We start from the raw sequence: 18,221 nt of genomic DNA on the forward strand, positions 1-18,221 counted from the left end.
TTTTTCCAGCTATTTAATTAGAAAAATCTGGGATACTTGTTTTGAAGCTCGCCATGAATACAAATGAGCCCATCACATTACAGCAATGTCAATCCAAGAGCATAATATTTTAGTATTACCATTTTTTTCAGGGAGCCAGAGAACAGCTTTCTAAATACAATGACATACCACTTATCAACATTTAGATGCCATACACACTCAGCTTTCCAGGGAAACTGTGAAAGGGTACCTGAGCATGGGTAGCAACCAAAATAGCTAAAACAACAGAAGGTGTGCTGCGATCAACAAGCTCACTGAGGCAAAAAAGGGGCCATCTCACTGACCTGGTTGGGGATGGTTATAAAAATCTGCATCAAAACCAATAAGCAAAGGTAAGAAGAAACTAGAATATTTCATATAAAGACCAACAGGCTTACCCGCCTCAGCTTTCTCCTACTACACACCAATGCACACAAAAGATTAGCACAAGAGTTTGAGTAGTTTTTTCCAAATTCACTCAGAGGCAGACACAAGGAAAGTTCAGCAGAGTCAGCTAGACCCCTGGCTGGACAGGATATACAGTGCTCTGTGGAGAACGTGGTCCAGCCCAATAGAGCTCTAGGCCTAAGGCTATTAGGCTTGACAGATTCTTATATCTCATTCTTGCAAGGCTGATGGGGACTGAAAAATCTTTTTAGCCAGCTGTGCATCTAGAATATAATCCACAACACCAATTTTTTAAAATGTATTTCTAACATTTTTTATGTTAAACTTCCTGAAGTAGATTTCTGTTGGGTTGGCCAAAATTTTCATTTGGGTTTTTCCCAACGATGTTAACAGAAAAACCCAAACAAACATTTTGGCCAACCCAATATAGTGATATATGAAGCACACTACAGCCATTTCTGAAACAGGGAGTCCTCATCTGAGTGCTTCAAATGCTAACAACTACTTATATCAGTCAGGGTTGTTCAGAGAAACAGAACCAACATATGTGTGGAGAGAGAGAGAGAGAGAGAGATTTGTTTTAAGGAATTGGCTCATGTGGTCATGGAGGCTTGGTTAAGTCCAAACTCTGATGGGGTAGGATGGAGACTTGGGAAAGAGTGGAGTTCAAGTCCAAAGGCCGTCTGCTGGGGAACCAGGAAGAGCAGAAGTTGCAGAGGAAGCTGGAAGGCAGACTGCTGGCCGAATTTCTTCTTACTTGGGGGAGTTCAATCTCTGTTCCATTAAGGTTTTCAACTACCCAGATGAGGCCCAGCCACATCACAGAGGGTGGTCTGCTTTACTCAGACTCCACCTATTTATTTATTTATTTATTTATTTATTTATTTATTTATTTATTTGGGCAGTTAAAGCAAACTTTTAATTATTGGAAAACATAAGTAATTGGGAAAGACAAATCATTATACCTCAATAACAGTACAATGATGACACTAATCCTCTGCAAGAAGTTCATCAAAATGATATAACAACTCAAGTTTATAATGGAAATAGAGTTTGTTTTCATAGTAAAGTGAATTCCTTTCAACATGTCAGAGCAATCATTCCAATACAAAAGATACTAGGAAGAAAATAACATTAGGACAGTAAGGAATCAATACAATGTTGGCTTGCCTCATTTTTCATTTCAACCACTATGTGGGACATAAACCCTGACCTCAGAGGTTTCACCAGGACGCTCAAAAGGAGAATCCACCTATTTAAATGTTAATCTCATTCAAAAAAAAAAATTACCTTCACAGAAACATGAAGAATAGCAGTTGACCCAGTATCTGCGCAATGCGTCCCAGCCAAGTTGACACACAAAATTAACCATCATACCACCCCAATAATAACTAACCATAGATTATACTGTTTATACTAAAATATTTTAAATAAATTTCTACACTGTACTCATGAGAGTAAACTAAGCTCCAATAACAAATATCCACCCCCTAAAATTCCAGGGCTTAAAGAATAAGTTCATTTCTCACTCATGTCACTACCAGCCCAGGGTGAGGGCTCCAGATCAAGTGCCCGCTAACCCACTGGATCCCTAAGAGACCCAGGCCCACAGCAGCTCTACTGTCTTCAGCACCAGCTTCCAAGGCTGCCCTGGTCACGGCCGCCCTTGGGTCTGGGGAAGGAGTGTGGAGTCTAGAGGTTCTATTGGCCAGGCTGGGAAGTGGCCCACATCACCAAAAGAGAAACCAGATAATGCCAACTGGCTGTGTGCCAGGAAGAAGAACAGGATGACAAGCAGTCACTGCTATCCATGTGGTGAAATATCTCATGGTACCAGGAAGTAGACATACCGTCAATACGTTAACTTCATATTAATATGCCCCCTTTTATTTTCTTCAGAGCATGTACTTCTCTTTGAAAGTATCTTATTCATTTACTGGTTTACTTATCTGGTTTGTAGGAGAAGCCAAATGGTGATTCAGAGTGTGCGCTCTGGATGAGACTGCACAGCGTTCATCCTGGACCTCCATGCCGCTGTGTGACCTTGGGCGAATTGTTAAACTCTGGAAGCCTCTGTTTTCTTCTGTAAAAAGAGTAATGATACCTGTATTGATGACTATGGTGGGGTACCCAGATAGCCCCACTTTAGCACTCAGGCAATCCATCCCCAACTGCTAGGAATATTGACAGCTGATGGCTCTCAGCTGCTGAGAGATGGCCTTGCCCAGGATCATACCCCTTCCTGGGGACATCTGACATCCACTGATCATTGGAGGGGGGGGGCAGTGTAGCGGGAGATGAATGAGGGCTGTAAAACCTAGTTCCCCTGTCTCAAGACGGAACAAAGCTGAAGGAACTTCCAGGTCCCCAGTGGGCTCAGCTTCATCCTCTGCTGCACCTCTGCAGCAGTGGGACTCCTCCCTACCCGCCCCGCTCCCCGGCCATTGCCTTCACCCCACAGGTGTTGATCTCAAAAGCATTCCCCCATCAACTTTCTACACATACCTCTCCGCCTCGAGAACCCGACCCAAGGCTCTATCTCATAGGCTTGTGGGGATTCAGGGAGATAAACCTTGTCAAGCACTCAGAACGGAACATGGCACACAGTAAGCAACTCAATGAGTATTCGATGAGTTGAAGGAATAAATGATGCCATGTCCTTTTTTAATTAGAAATATGAACCAAGAGAAGAGAGCATCCCTAACGGCATAACCTTATCTTTGTCTAAATTATACTGAGAACAAAATCTAAAAGAAAGTAGGCAAAGTTATTTGTAATATTTTAATGCCATTTCTTCGTATAGCCAGAAAACTCTTCATCGTGTGTGATTCTAGCTGCAAACTGTACATGAGGAAAAACTATGAAATCAGGAGCTACTTTCTTGGATATAAGCCTTGAAGCCTTTCATTTCACCCTAATTTTAGATCAATGTTTTCATTCTTCAGATCAGCATGGCAAATATTGTGAGGAGAGAGACAGGCAATTCTGTCTCCCTCTATCTTCCTGGGAAACCTAAGAGCTGTGTTTGATTTCTCATATTTCCTCCTCAATTCTGATTCTTGCCGAAGACTTAACTGGCACAAAATCTCTTACATCTCCCCAACCTCACTAGCAAACACACAAATATCCGGGATGCACTTTGCATTTTTCTGCCCCAAAGGCTCTTTGTATCACCACTCAGCCCAGCTGGCTTCTTCCTCAGAGCCCTACCTTCACTTTCAACCCTGTTCACCTTGGGGGTTATTTCTCACAATAGTGTGCCATATTCAGAATGTGAAGAGGACGTTAAATTCAGTGTATATATAAACTCCACCAATAATCTTTAAATCATTTTCTCTTCAGACCATTCAAAGCCAACTTTTAAAAAACCATCGCTAAAAGAGGTCACCTGCTCACCTACGGTGCTAAGGGCACTCCCTCGTGCACCTTTGCATTCATTTCCTTCCCATGAAAATACACTTACAGCCCACAAGAAAGAGGCACAATTACCAACCTCAACCAGATCCATCTCTTTCAGTTGAATGTCAAAGAAACATCCTGGTAAGTCATAATTTACATGTAGCCCATTCATCGCTCCTTTTCAGATGGACCACATTAATTCACAGGGGAGAGTAACTTTCTCAGCGACACACATTTACATTTATATAAAGTAGACTGGAAAATAATTGTGTTTCTCTATGAGAAATATGATAGCTACATCAAGGAGTCTTCAACCTTTTTGTGCGTCACTCATAACATTGCTTTAGTATTACATCCGTGGAGAGGATGCTCGGAAAGACAAGGCTATTTGTAACAAGCACTGTTCAAACCATTCACAAGTACCCTTACCTTTTTCCTTCTTACAAGTACACCTTGCTTAATTTTAGCATATGTTACCCCTTACAAAATGCATCACGTAGAAGACTTTCAAAGAGGTTTCTCAGAACATTTCCCCTCTGAGAGTCTTAAGACTGTACATTAAATCGTTACAAAAGACCCTGAATAAAGGCTATTATCTACATGTAACATTCACTTGCACTATATCTCTGATCTATTGACATAAAGCAGTTTATTGGTCAATATCACTGGCCAAAGGCAGAGACAGAGGTCCGATTCCAGCCATCTGGAAATCTATTATCCCAGTGCTAATGCATAAGCCTTTCACCTCTACAGATCTGGTTTCAGCTTCATCAGTTAAAAGTGAGTTGGGTGGTCTTGTCTTACCCACATTAAAGACCCATTATGCAGCTCAGCCTAACGAAACACCATTGGTCATGGACATCCATTTAGTATAAGTCAACCTTGGGGAAAAGTTCAGTCTCCTAGATATGCCTCCTTCTCTGATCACTTATTCCCTGCTCAGTTGACCCTGGGCAGAATTATGAAGTAGGCAGAGTCAGTATGGGGTTACTCTCTGTTAGTCAATAGTGTGGAACAGAAGAAATAGACAGGAGAGCCAAACAAGAGACAAAAGACCTGTGTCCTGGTCCCAGCTAGCCTTGAGCAAGTCACTGCCTCTCTGTGGCTTAGTATCTTCATGTGTAAACTGGGGATAACACCCACCCCTACATCTTGAATATTCTCACAAGGATCAAAAGAGCTCACGGGTATGAAAGCTATAAATCATTTTCAAATGACAGGATGACTACTACTAACTTTTCATTCCCTCATTTTCACTTCCCACATTTTCCACGTGCCCTTCCCCATTTACGGCGGCCCAGGGCTCTCAGATTACCCCTGCTCCTACCCAGACCCAGCTGTAATCAATCCTATACCCGGGGCCTTTCCTGCCCCTGACATCTCCCAGTCATATTTCCCTGTTGATTTCCCCTTCCCACAAGGTGAGATCTCTGCTAGGTGTCAAGTAGTCAAGCTGAGAAGCTGCTGCTGCCTGTGCTATGAGAGCTGGTGCTGCCCTGCTGAGCACTTATTAGAGACCCTGAATTTCACAGAGCAATTTCAATATCGGCACAGGATGACTAGGAACTCACAGAGCGGAAGGTACAAATTTTCAAACCTAGGAGAGGGCGTGTGATTTACTCAGTATCGCTCCAGGCACCAGGCCTAGGAGGCCAGGGGCAGCCTGGTCCTGGAGGATATAAAGATGGCTACCGTACATCCGGATCCCAAACTCAGGTGACATCTCTACACCCCCATGGGCCACTCTGTAGACAATATGTCTCATCTGTGATTCTAAGAGGCAGGCCTCAGTTTAGAACTTCCTACCAGTGCCAAATGGATTGTTATTCCCTTTACTCCTCTCGTATGACCTCACATACATCCATTGGTTAAACTGGAATCAAAGCCTCTTTCAAGCAAGCTCAAAATCATCCACTTGTGGATTGTTGATGAATATATATTTTTAAAAACTCAGATAAGTAGGGAGGGGAATACAGAGGTAGGGGACTAAGAGTATAAGCTATTAGGTATAAAATAAGCTACAAGGACATATTGTACAACAAGGGGAATATAGCAAATATTTAATAATAACTATAAATGGAATATAACCTTTAAAAATTGTGAGATCACTATATTATACACCTGTAACTTATATAGTATTGTATATCAAGTATACTTCAATTAAAAACCAAATAGATTTCTCCATATGTCCATCAATGCTTCTGGGTCACATTCTTTCATCCACAATTTGATTTATTCTCAGAAAATGTAAGCTAAAATTCTTATGGTCCTGAACGAAACTATTAGAGAAACATACAGCCCCCAAATCATATTAATATGGGTGTCCATCTCACTCAATAGAAATGTTTTTATATGAGGCCCTGCATGGAATATTTCCCACCCCTGCTCTTACCCCCACAACCCCAGGAGGAACTAATGCAATCAAGGTCATCCTATGAGGGCAGAGCTCTTTTTTTTTTTTTTGCCAGCAGGTTCTTATTAGTCATCAGTTTTATACACATCAGTGTATACATGTCCATCCCAATCTCCCAATTCATCACACCACCACCTCCACCCCCCTGCAGCTTTCCCCCTTTGGTGTCCATACGTTTGTTCTCTACATCTGTGTCTCAATTTCTGCTATGAGGGCAGAGCTCTTGAGACAAAAGTACAAAACTCTCCAACTGCCTCACCTCAGCCCCACCCACTCCGCACATACACCCACTCTTTATTTTATTTTATTTATTTATTTATTTATTTTTGGCTGCATTGGGTCTTCGTTGCTGCACACGGGCTTTCTCCAGTTGCGGTGAGCGGGGGCTAATCTTTGTTGCGGTGTGCGGGTTTCTCATTGCGGTGGCTTCTCTTGCTGTGGAGCACAGGCTCTAGGCACATGGGCTCAGTAGTTGTGGCACGTGGGCTCAGTAGTTGTGGCTTGCAGGCTCTAGAGCGTAGGCTCAGTAGTTGTGGCACGCGGGCTTAGTTGCTCCGTGGCATGTGGGATCTTCCCAGACCAGGGCTCAAACCCGTGTCCCCTGCATTGGCAGGTGGATTCTTAACCACTGTGCCACCAGGGAAGTCCACATACACCCACTCTTAATCCATGCTTTACAAATGAGATCATTTCTCAAAAGACTTTAAGGGAAAATTACAAGGAGCAACCAGAAGAATTTAAGGTCCGGTGAGGAGGCAGATGACGGGGTCTGGTTCAGGGGTTGGGGAGGGGTTGGTGCAGTGATAGAAGGAAGAGAAGAACAGGTGTTAGGGCTGCTGATGCCTATGAGGACCTGAAGGCTTTTTAGCACCAGGGACAGCCTCCATCCTCAACCTTCCTTAGCTGAGGGCTTAACTGAGCACTAGGAAATAAAGGAACCTGGAGCCTACCCAAAATTCACATTATATTGATACATCTTACCCCCAGAAATGGATCAGTTGGTCTGGATTTGGGTCTCTGCATTTTTAACAGGCACTCCAGGTTATTCTGAAGCAGGGGGCCAGAGGAGCTCATCTTGAGACCTGGCCATTGATCTCATTAAATAGAGTGGCTTGGAAGCAAAGACTCTGGGCTTTATGAATGGGACTCCCACAAGCAGGCGTGATCCCAGGAGAAGGTGTGCATGAAGATACCCGAAGACGGTGTGACTTGAGAGAATTCAGCTGACATGTGATGGCTGCACTATCTGTTGCATAAAAGGAGGTGTTACGGTGCTTAATCATTACCGTTCGAGGGTTTCAAAAATGTATTCTCTGATCCCTGATTGCCTGAAAATTTGAACCTAGGGAAAAAATGTCTCAGAGCAACGCCCATAAATAATAGCAATGAAGAGCAGTGAAGAATGACTTTATCTGGCTTCAGTGTGAAATGATACAGGCATTTTCCCCAAATTTACAGGAATACCATTTCTGTATTTTTATTTACTCACATAAGATATAAGCAGTGTTTACATTGTGCTTTGTGTTGTACAAGGAAGGGATACTTAAAACAGCCCTACAATTTTTTTTTAATGTAAAATATCTATGTTGCCCACTCTATTCTGCTGACCACCTCAAAACAGCAACAGTTTCCTTTTGGGGGAACTCTATTTTGAAAGCTATTTTCTTTTTTTTTTTTTTTTTTTTTTCTTTTTGCGGTATGCGGGCCTCTCACTGTTGTGGCCTCTCCCGTTGCGGAGCACAGGCTCCGGATGCGCAGGCCCAGTGGCCATGGCTCACGGGCCCAGCCGCTCCGCGGCATATGGGATCCTCCCAGACCGGGGCACGAACCCGTATCCCCTGCATCGGCAGGCGGACTCTCAACCACTGCGCCACCAGGGAGGCCCCCGAAAGCTATTTTCAATATTCCAAAAAAGATTTCTTATATTCCAAAAAGGAAATTTACATTTCTCTGAATAAGAGAAGAAATATAGGCCAATATTGAAACTTCCAATTATATGGGTATGTTAAAAATCTTTTGAAAAGATGAAAGGAAAAATAATAAGAGGTCCTTGATAGCAAAACGGTTGGGGAAATCTCACTTCAGAGGAATATCTCACTCTTCGGCTATATCCTGGCAACTAAAGGTAGCTTAATCAAGAGTCAAATTCATTTCCCAGTTAAAAGCCTTTATAAGTGTTCTGCTCAAGAGCTATCTCTGGAAGCACAAACCACTACATCTGCCACTGAGTCACATGCAATGTCAGGTTGAATTTTTGTTTTTAATGATTTTATTTTGGTCTCAAAAAAAGAAGGCAAGAAAGATAACAAGAAAGAGAAGCCGTCAGAAAAATGAGCACATTCCAAAAGCCAAATAAGCTGTCTTCCCAAAAAAAGCTTCACTTTCATTGTTGTTTATCATATGCTAAAGTGATTTGCATGTTGTTATTTCAGGTGGAACTTTCCACTGCATTTCCATTCTCTCAAGAGCCAGTTGCTACCCTCCTCCTCATTCTGTCTTGCTGCTATGGAAACAGTGATTTACAGTAGGACCAGGAGCAAAGGTAACAAGGCTTTAAATAGAAATAGTAACAAAGGAATCATCTGGAGAGAACACAGAAATTGCTCTCCATCAAGCAAAATATACTGGGGGGCGGGGGGGGAATGCCTGCATTTACAATCTGCCCTAAAAGAATAATTATCTAGCAATAAAGACACTTTCACCATCTTCAACTGATTTTATTTTTAAAACCTGATAGTCATAGAGTATACGTTACACCGTTTGAATTTTATTTACTTGCCCTCTCAAGTGTTAAAACCTTTAGTCTGTCTTATATGAAAGGAGATTAAGCTTTGCCATGCTAAACTGATAAAAATGATTTCAGAGTCCTCATACTCATAGAGAAGTTTCTATGGCTCAAGTTACCAGAAGTAGCAGTTAACCTAGAAGTCATTATACATTTGAAACTGGGGTATGACCTTAGACAAGTATCTTGAACTCTAAATCTTTGTTTCCTCCTCTGGGAAATAAGATGATACCACTTATGTCGCCAAGTTATATATAAAGATTTGAGCTAATAAAAAGTTTGGCATAAGATAGGCATTTAATAAATGCCAGCATGGTGGCATCCCAACTGAATTCCTCAGCACATACCAACTGAATGGAGGCAACAGTTTACAGACTCATCGTGGGTGGCAAGACAGGGAAAAAGGATCCAGGCTTGACCTAAAAATTCCTGTGAATAATCCACAAAGTGGGTTATCCACACAAGCAGATAATCAAGCATTGGCTATATATGGAAAAGAGCTTCCCCACCCAACCAAGATGGAGGTCCTGATGGGCACAGTAATTCCAGGTTGTGGTTTGACACTGAGCACTGGCAGTGTGGGCTTTCCCCACAAGCTCAACTATTCAGAGCACAATCCGCCCTGTGGCAAAGGTGATCTGAGAGCCGAGCAAACTCCTCCCTTCTCCCCACCAGCATCCAGACTGCTAAATATTGGGTGCCAGCGGTTTCGGTTGATTCCATTTCCAGAAATGCAATGCAGCTGGAAAATATTTTTTACTTACAGTGGAAAAAGCCTATGCTGTTATATATCTACTCAGCAAACATGGGAAGCCATTATGATACATATAGAAATTGATTTTAATGCAATGGAAAGCAAACAGTTCACCAAATCCCAAACAGGAAATAAAGTCTATGTTGGTACTACGGCATAAATTTATCTACAGTTCACATTATCATTTGTGTTTACTAGTGACAGTGAAAAAAAACTGGTCCCTTTTTCTACAAGTAGCTGACTGAATTTAGAAATGCTTTGGAAATGTAAACTTAAGTTTGTTAGTGTAAGTCCTTTCCACTCAATTCCTTTCATGATTTTATGAAATGTGAGAAAATAAGCTGACACTAACCCTTACACTTTTGTTGCCATGTATTTTTACCATATGAAATGACTTGGAGACCCTAACACTAGGAATTCATTCAAAAGGTTTCAATAAACCACATTTAGCTCCATTTTTTTCTCCCAGGCTCAAGAAACCTTTCAATGTAAATTAATAGTATTTGCAAGAAAACCTCCACTTAGAGGTACCTATAACATGTCGTAAAATGCAGCAGGCATTTTATTACGTATCTTGTTTAATGTTCACGACAACCCTGTGAAGTGGATATGTTGCTATTTTACAAATGAAGAAACCAAGGCTGGGAGAGGCTAAATCACCTGCCAAGGGCCATAACACTAGAAGTTAGAGCCAGGACAGATCTGTTGATTGCAAGCCAAGTGCTCCTTCTTCTTCCCCTAGGGCACCTGATTGGACTTCTCTAAGAGCTGGAAGCCAGGTCTTCCCGTAACTTTATTAAGAGTCACCCTTACTTGGTTTTTGATTGCTATGATGACACATTCTTTGTCTTTCCACTAAAGGCTGTGACAGTGGTCCCAACTCTTCGTTTTTAATACAAGTGCATAACCCCCTACCCCAACCAATTTAAAAGAATCTCTGAGGTGATGACCAGGCATCTTATATATTTTTTTAAAGGGCTCCAGATGATTCTCATGTATAGCCCGGATTTAAAACCACAGCTTGAAAGGACTATATCTTAGTGAACTTAGGAAGTCATTGATTGCTAAGTCACATCCTGATTTCAGAAACATTAAAATGGGAACAATAGTTAAAAGTGATGATAAGGCACCAGGGATTGTGAGATGCATCCCAGTTTCAAGGATATTAAAATATGAACAACTGTACATTTCAGAATTATTATTAAAAGAGAGTTTACCGTATCAGCTGAAGAAAAGTTAGACATGTGATCTTGGGTTTACTCCATTACTTAAAACAGGTCAGAGTAAAATGACCTCTAAAGTACCTTTTGTATATAAGGCTTTGTGATTTGACTTTATATTCACCACACAATAGTTACTGCTTGTCTCCTTAATGTGAGGTGAAAATCATGCAGCACATTATCCCCAAAAAGAAGTTTGCCCAGCAAGTCAGCCAGTCACACACCTGTAGTCCAGAAGCAAGCAGAGATGGAGGAAGATGAATAGCTTCTTTCAACTCCTGTAGAGCCCATTCTGGGTGAGAATCAAGAGCACCCTGTACCCACCCACTCCTCGGAGCTCAGAGATCTTCCCTTCAACATCCCCCAGCACTTGCTCCTCCCTCCCTGGCCCCCCCGAGACCAGCAAGAGATTATTCAGAGTTTTCTAACTCACGCTTCCAAATGTTGTCAGAGGGTAAGAGAGGAAGATAGATTACATGAGCATTTATTTGTGTACGGGAGAATAATAGGGAGCCATTTAAAATCATGTTTTAGAACATAATATCATGGGGAAATTCTCATGATACATCATTAAGTAAAAAATTAAAGATGCAAAATAATCAGGACTAGAGAAAAATGCATCAAAATTATAGCATCAAAGTGCAGCAGTGACAGATGGTCTTTATTTTCTTCAGAGTTTATTTTCCAAATTTGTAGAGCAAACATACAGTATGTTAAAAACCAGAAAAAGTGTTATGCATATATGGAGTAAATGTGGTTTTATAAAAATTAGAGTAACTATATGGAAAATTGCTAAGAACCAATAATAGAGAAAAAGAAAAGGAATACAAAGTTTCTTTTGCAACTAAAACTTGCAACTAAAACTTTATTTTACTAGGCGTAGGCAATAAAAAGACTAGAAGAATAAATACCAAAATATTAAGTAATTATATTCAGGTGGTGGGATTATAGATCACTTTTAATATTTGAATATGTAATTATTAAATATTTATGTTCCTAAATTTTTTTAAGGAGAAAGTACGGCTTTAAATTTTCTTACTTTTAATTATGAGCTTTTCAAGCACATAAAAACTATCACACTCAACATACTACTCATATTTAATAGATATTAGCACTTTGTCATATTTAATTCAGATTTCTGTATTTTTAAGGAATAAAACATAGTTAAAATTCAGCACCACCACCCCTTTTTTAGAAGTAACCACTATTCTGTAATTAGTATTATTATTCATATGCATGTTTTAGAACTTATACTGCTTGTATATGTGTCTATAAACCACATAAACTATTTTTTAATTGTACAGAGCAGTATCAAACTATACATATCCTTTTGTAATATTTTTCACTTTAAGGGAGGTCTTCCCATATTAATATATGTAGATCTAATTAACTGATTTTAACTACTGTATACTATTCCATCGTATGAATCCACCAATCTATTCATTCCTCTGTTCCTCAAACTTAGTGTGCATCAAAATCACCTGGGGAGCCCCCCCAAGCACATTTAAATGAATGAGCATGGCCATGTTCCAATAAAACTTTACCATGTTGTACATTAACTATACCTCGATTAAAAAAAAAAAAACTTTACAATGGGTACTAATATTTGAATTTCATATAATTTTTACATGATATAACATATTATTTGTCTTTGATATCTTTAAGAATTAAAATAGGGTAAACACAATTTGCAGGCTATATAGAAACAGTGAGCTGAATTTGACCCAGCGGGCTGTAATTGGCCAAACCCCTGCTCTAGTCAATGGTGTTGGGTCATTTCCCGTTTTTTACTATTGCAAACAGTGCTCCTTGAGCATTTGTGAGACAGTCTTAAATACTTGGAAGTGAAATAACTCAGTTATAAGGACCTACATCTCCAATTGTACTGGGAATTACCAACTTTGCTCTACAAAGCAAAATCTGCCCCAACCAATGAATATGAGGTTCTGTTTTGTTAGAGCCTAGCCCTTTGTTGTTTTCCCATCTGATGGATGTGAAATGCTACCTCACTGCTGTTTTACTTTGCATTTCCTGATCACTCCTGAGGCTGAGCATCTTTTCAGTTGTTGACCATTTGCCTCTTCCTCTCCTCTGAACTGCCTCTTCATACTCTGACCATTTTTTTAAAAAACTACTCATGTGGGGCTTCCCTGGTGGCGCAGTGGTTGAGAGTCCGCCTGCCGATGCAGGGAACACGGGTTCGTGCCCTGGTCTGGGAGGATCCCACATGCCGCGGAGCGGCTGGGCCCGTGAGCCATGGCCGCCGAGCCTGCGCATCCGGAGCCTGTGCTCCGCAACGGGAGAGGCCACAGCAGTGAGAGGCCCGCGTACCGCAAAAAAAAAAAAAAAAAAGAAGGTTGACTACCTTCACTTCCATATACCTCGACAGAACAGAAGAGGAGGAGAGTATCAAGTTAATAATTATCCAGGAGTCTCTTGCTCCAAAGCTAGTCAATATAGTGGAATTTTCTACTCAGATCCAAAGAAGAAACTCACTGGTGCTGGAATTACTGACGCTTTCCCCTCTCATGTCATTAACTCACTGGCAAAACTGGAAATTAAATTTCTCTCAGACTAAACAAGAGGAGTCCCTGACTTAGAGACCTGATGACTTTTTTCTCCAACTGATCAGGATTATGGTCTCAAGAAAGTGGTTCCAGGCGTTCCTTTACCTAAAGCTCACCTCCCCGACAACATGAATAATGCTCTTCTCAGAAACGGCACCCTGTTCTGCTTACTCACACCCAGGAAATGAGATAATAAAACTGCTGAAATTAATTAAGAGCATCTGTTACACTAAACAAATAAGGCATTGTGGGCCTTTCAGAGAGAACCAGCAGAGCAAACTCTTTCCTCCATGACACCCAGTGAGGCCGCCTTCTAAAACAGCGCTCTTCACAGGGCTCTTCCAACTATTTCCTTCCAAATCTGTGGTTCAAGAGTCACATTGGTTCATCCTTCCAGCTGTCAGCTGGGCAGCGCACTTACACTCAGCCACATTCCAGCTTTTCTAAACATAGAAAAGAATTTTCTGGAATTTCACTGCACCTCCCATTCTGAAACTAGGAAATCAGATTATGTTAGTGAACCAAGGAAACTTGAGGGGACCCAATGAGCTGTGAATCCCTTTGATGAGCATCCCGAGGTACATGTATTAGGCTAACTGCTACCAGTCTCCGATTTTCTTGTTTCTTGTTGTCCTCCCCTATTGTCAACACTGCCTCAGGCTGCTCCCTTAGGGTCATGGTTAATTAAATGAGACTATCCTAAATGAAGGAAATTGAATTGGAAGCTTTTAGAATTTTCTTCTCATCATCTAATTACAGGAATAGCATTTATGGGCAGTCTAACTCTGACTAATTTGCTCTCTGAATCTTTTGCTATCATACAATTTGAACATCAAACCCTGAAACCACAGGGTGGGTATTTTCCACTGCTCTGGTGGCATACTTTTTTCAAGTTTCCCTAAAGTGGATTCTGCCAGAAGACTGCTTGCAGGCTACCCCGGGTAGCCAGAAAGTCTTCAAAAACCACATCCAAATGACTGCTGTTGTCCCCCTACTTTGAGCATTCCAAGATTTTCATCACTCAGTGGCTCCAGATAGAGCCACTCACATTAGACACGGTTGAAAAGAGAAAACTGAGACAGGAAATTATGGGCCTTCTCTAGCCCCCCCAGAACACTAGCTTCCTCACATCCCCCTCACACTGGACAATATCACCTCACCAGCAACTATAAGACTGAGAGCCTTATGGTGATAGGAGATTGATCCTTCAATCTATCCAACCAGTTTTTCGTCGAATTCTCCTGCTTTCTTGTACTTCTCAGCATGTTGTCAACCATCCTTTCCCATCTCTGCATCTACAGTCTTAAAGGAGTCCTGCTAACGCCCCACAATGTCTTTTCAGTAAGCCCATGAAAAAGACCTGCCAGAGTAACTGTCAAAGCAACTATCTGTGCTTAACTGCATGGGTGAAGATGCTTGGGTGGCATAAGTCCACGGGTAGAACTGGCTTCAGAAGTCAAATGATGTCCTCAGCATTGCATCTCTCAACTCTCCACTGCGTGAGCTTCATTCTCAGCTTCATCTTAGGGTTCCCCAGGATACAGGTCTTTTGCATAATCAGCCAAGCCACCGTCTCCAGATTTTTCATCAGGAAACTCCAGATCAGCTCCCTTCCTGTTCCATGGCTCCCTCATCCCACTGTGATTCCTCCTTTCCCTAAAGCAGGGAAATGGCCTGGAAGGAGTCATAGCTTCGGGCCAGAGGGCTTGAGTTGTATTCTCAGCAATATTACTCCTCTGTTGTGTGTTCTTGGACAATTGATTTCACCTCTCTGGACTTCAGTGTCCTCATCTGTAGAATGCTACTTCCTCAGTGAAGCTTCCCCCAAGCACTTGCCCTCCCCCACCCAGCTAGTCACTTCCTCCCAAGTATTCACAACACATTGTACTGCATTCACCCTGACACACCAGATACTGGAGCGGTAGCTCTCTTGGAGAGCAGAAATTGCTTTATTTATCTGTGTAGCCCTGGGCCAGGATACATTAGCTGCAGAATATTTCATTCCGTGGTAGGATCAGAAGATCTCCACGGCTCCCCTAATTTTTGAAATCGCGCGATCTCTGATCATTCCACCCCAATCCAGATTTATCCCTAACTAGGTGAACCCATCCTCTCTGGGTCCTCTTCTTCTCTGAAGCAATTCCTAGAACCCACTCTCCAGTTTTGAGATTTTTCCAGACTAACTAACTTCTACCCATCTCTACACCCAATTCTCCTTCCTCTGCATTATTCACTATGTTTCACATAATCCCCAGTATTCCTTCCCTTAGTTGTGTGCCTTGAAAAATGCCTTAACTGCCACCCAAGCTGGCCAGTTTTTTACCTTTTAAGCCTTCATTCCTGACTGTTGCAGAACCATCCTAGCTTGGGAGGTGCCAGAAATCAAAGGCTGTGGATCGATCAAAACAGTGCCCCAAGCATGTAGCTGTCCCCTAAATGCTTTTAAGGGTAATGAATTCAGGTTGATTATGTTACTATATTCTGCAGTATACGTTCCCACTCCAGAAGAGCACAAAGGTCAATTTAAAAAGTCTAGGGACTTCCCTGGTGGCGCAGTGGTTGGGAGTTTGCCTGCCGATGCGGGGGACGCAGGTTCGAGCCCTGGCCCGGGAGGATCCCATATGCTGTGGAGCAGCTGGGCCCCTGCGCCACAACTGCTGAGCAACCCCTGCTCGCCATAACTAGAAAAAGCCCGCACACAGCAACGAAGACCCAGTGCAGCCAAAAATAAATAAATAAAAATAAATTTAAAAAAAAAAGTCTAATCCAGTGACTCTCAATGGGAGGGGGCAACTCACAAATGTCGGGAGGGGGAGGGGGAGGGGGTGGCAGGGCTTATAGTTTGAAAAAACATATTCAGTGTGATCATACAATCGTTTACCTTTGGAAAGTGAAACAGAATGATTATTATTTAAAACACAAACTATAGCTTTGATTCGTGGGTACCTGATATATTCATCTTTTCTCATGTCCACAACAACCCTACGATTTCACAGGTACGGCTACTAAAATTCAAAGAGGCAAAGTTACTTCTCCAGGATCAAACAGCTAGGAAACAGCAGAGGTAGCATTTGAACTTGGGGCTGCTCTTCATACCGCTACAGTTTCTCCATGACAGGGGCAGCAAGTGTCTCAGGCCCCCGCTTAGCTGATTCTGTACTCTGCCATTCTCCCTCTGAGCTTGACGGACATGGTAAAGGACCCCACAGTAACCTTGAGATTTCAGAAAAACTCTGTCCCACGTGATGGGGTGAGTAAGACTTCCTAACAGCCAACCAAGAAAGCCTCGAGGCACCAGGGTTCAACCAACACCCAGTGTCACAGAATAAGAACCAATGCCCGACCTCCTTCCTTACAATGAAGAGTCAACGTGCCTCCGGCTTCTTCCCAGAAAAATGAGGTGGTTGGATGATCCAGAAGCCCTGTTTGTCTCACAGGCTCAGCTGACTAGCCTGGGAGAAGCCAGAGTCAATACAGACCTCTGAACACCCTCTATGCACCAGGCATGTTCCAGATCAGTGTTGCTGTTGAGCTTTTCTTTACAATGAAGTTATTAGAGAGCCGAGTGGAGCCTCCAGGGGCTTCAAATACAGTGTAGAGAACAGGTTATTTGACCCCCGGGGGAAATTGGACAACGGTAATGGTTTGAATGGACAAAATCTCATTTTTACAAACATCCTGGCACTGCATTCTCTTCTTCCTAACCTGCAGTTCAGGTTTCACTTCATACTACATTCTGTGTGATGACTTTGTAAGAGTGGTTGAAATCATCCACTCCTTCATGTTCAGAATCACTTTCAAGAAAGAGCTTCGCGGGGAGATTTCACACTTGGTAAATTTAAACACCACTGTGGAGGCATAGAAAGCAGAAACAAAAATAGTTTTCAGGGCAAATTAGGTCATAAACGTTGGTCTGATATAGAACCGACCTCAATGAAGACCTTGCTGAGAAAGTTGTAAACAAAGGAAAGTGGCACATCCCAGAGCTTTGAAGAGTACGCTATGCCCTGAATAAAGAAAACCTGAGCTTCTATTAGGAAGCTGGAATTCTAAGTATGGCAGGAAATAGCATTTCTGAAACACTTCTGAGGGGTTTTTGCTCTTGGTAAATTTTCTAAGAGCAAATCACTACCCCTTTCCCTTTCCTTCCCTTACCACCTACCCTAGCTGCCCCCCATTTTTCCTCTATGAAAACTAAATTCGAGGCTGAGGTTTACGGTCTCAGGAGGAGGCAAAATATAGTGAGGACAAATAACGCCACCACTTCTCTAAAGAATTTTTAAAACTCATAGTAGAGACAATAGCGTTGAAAACCAGGTAAAGGTTCCCTGAGATCCAACAACTTGGTTTTTAATATCAAGAGCCATAGTCCTAAATAATCTCTTTATAAAGCTTATCCACAAATAATGGTTGGCGGGGGGAGGGGGGATGGCACTTTCTCTCCACCAGCAGGAGAGGAGATTGAAAATATTTCTGGCTGAAGCGAAGTGTCGAGAAACCAGAGGGGAGAGCAATAGTGTTCCCTGCTGGTCTATTCCACCCTGCCTCCAGGCCCCTGCCCAAGTTAAATTCCGCGAGGGCATCCCAGTTGCAGCCGATTTTCCCAGAGACCATTCACCTGCCAGTGCTCTCACGGGGAAAGCTGAAAGAGGTGTCT

The sequence above is a fragment of the Mesoplodon bidens genome (assembly GCF_964165515.1).
Source record: "Mesoplodon bidens genome assembly, chromosome: 4".
In the NCBI taxonomy this organism is placed as follows: Eukaryota; Metazoa; Chordata; class Mammalia; order Artiodactyla; family Ziphiidae; genus Mesoplodon; species Mesoplodon bidens.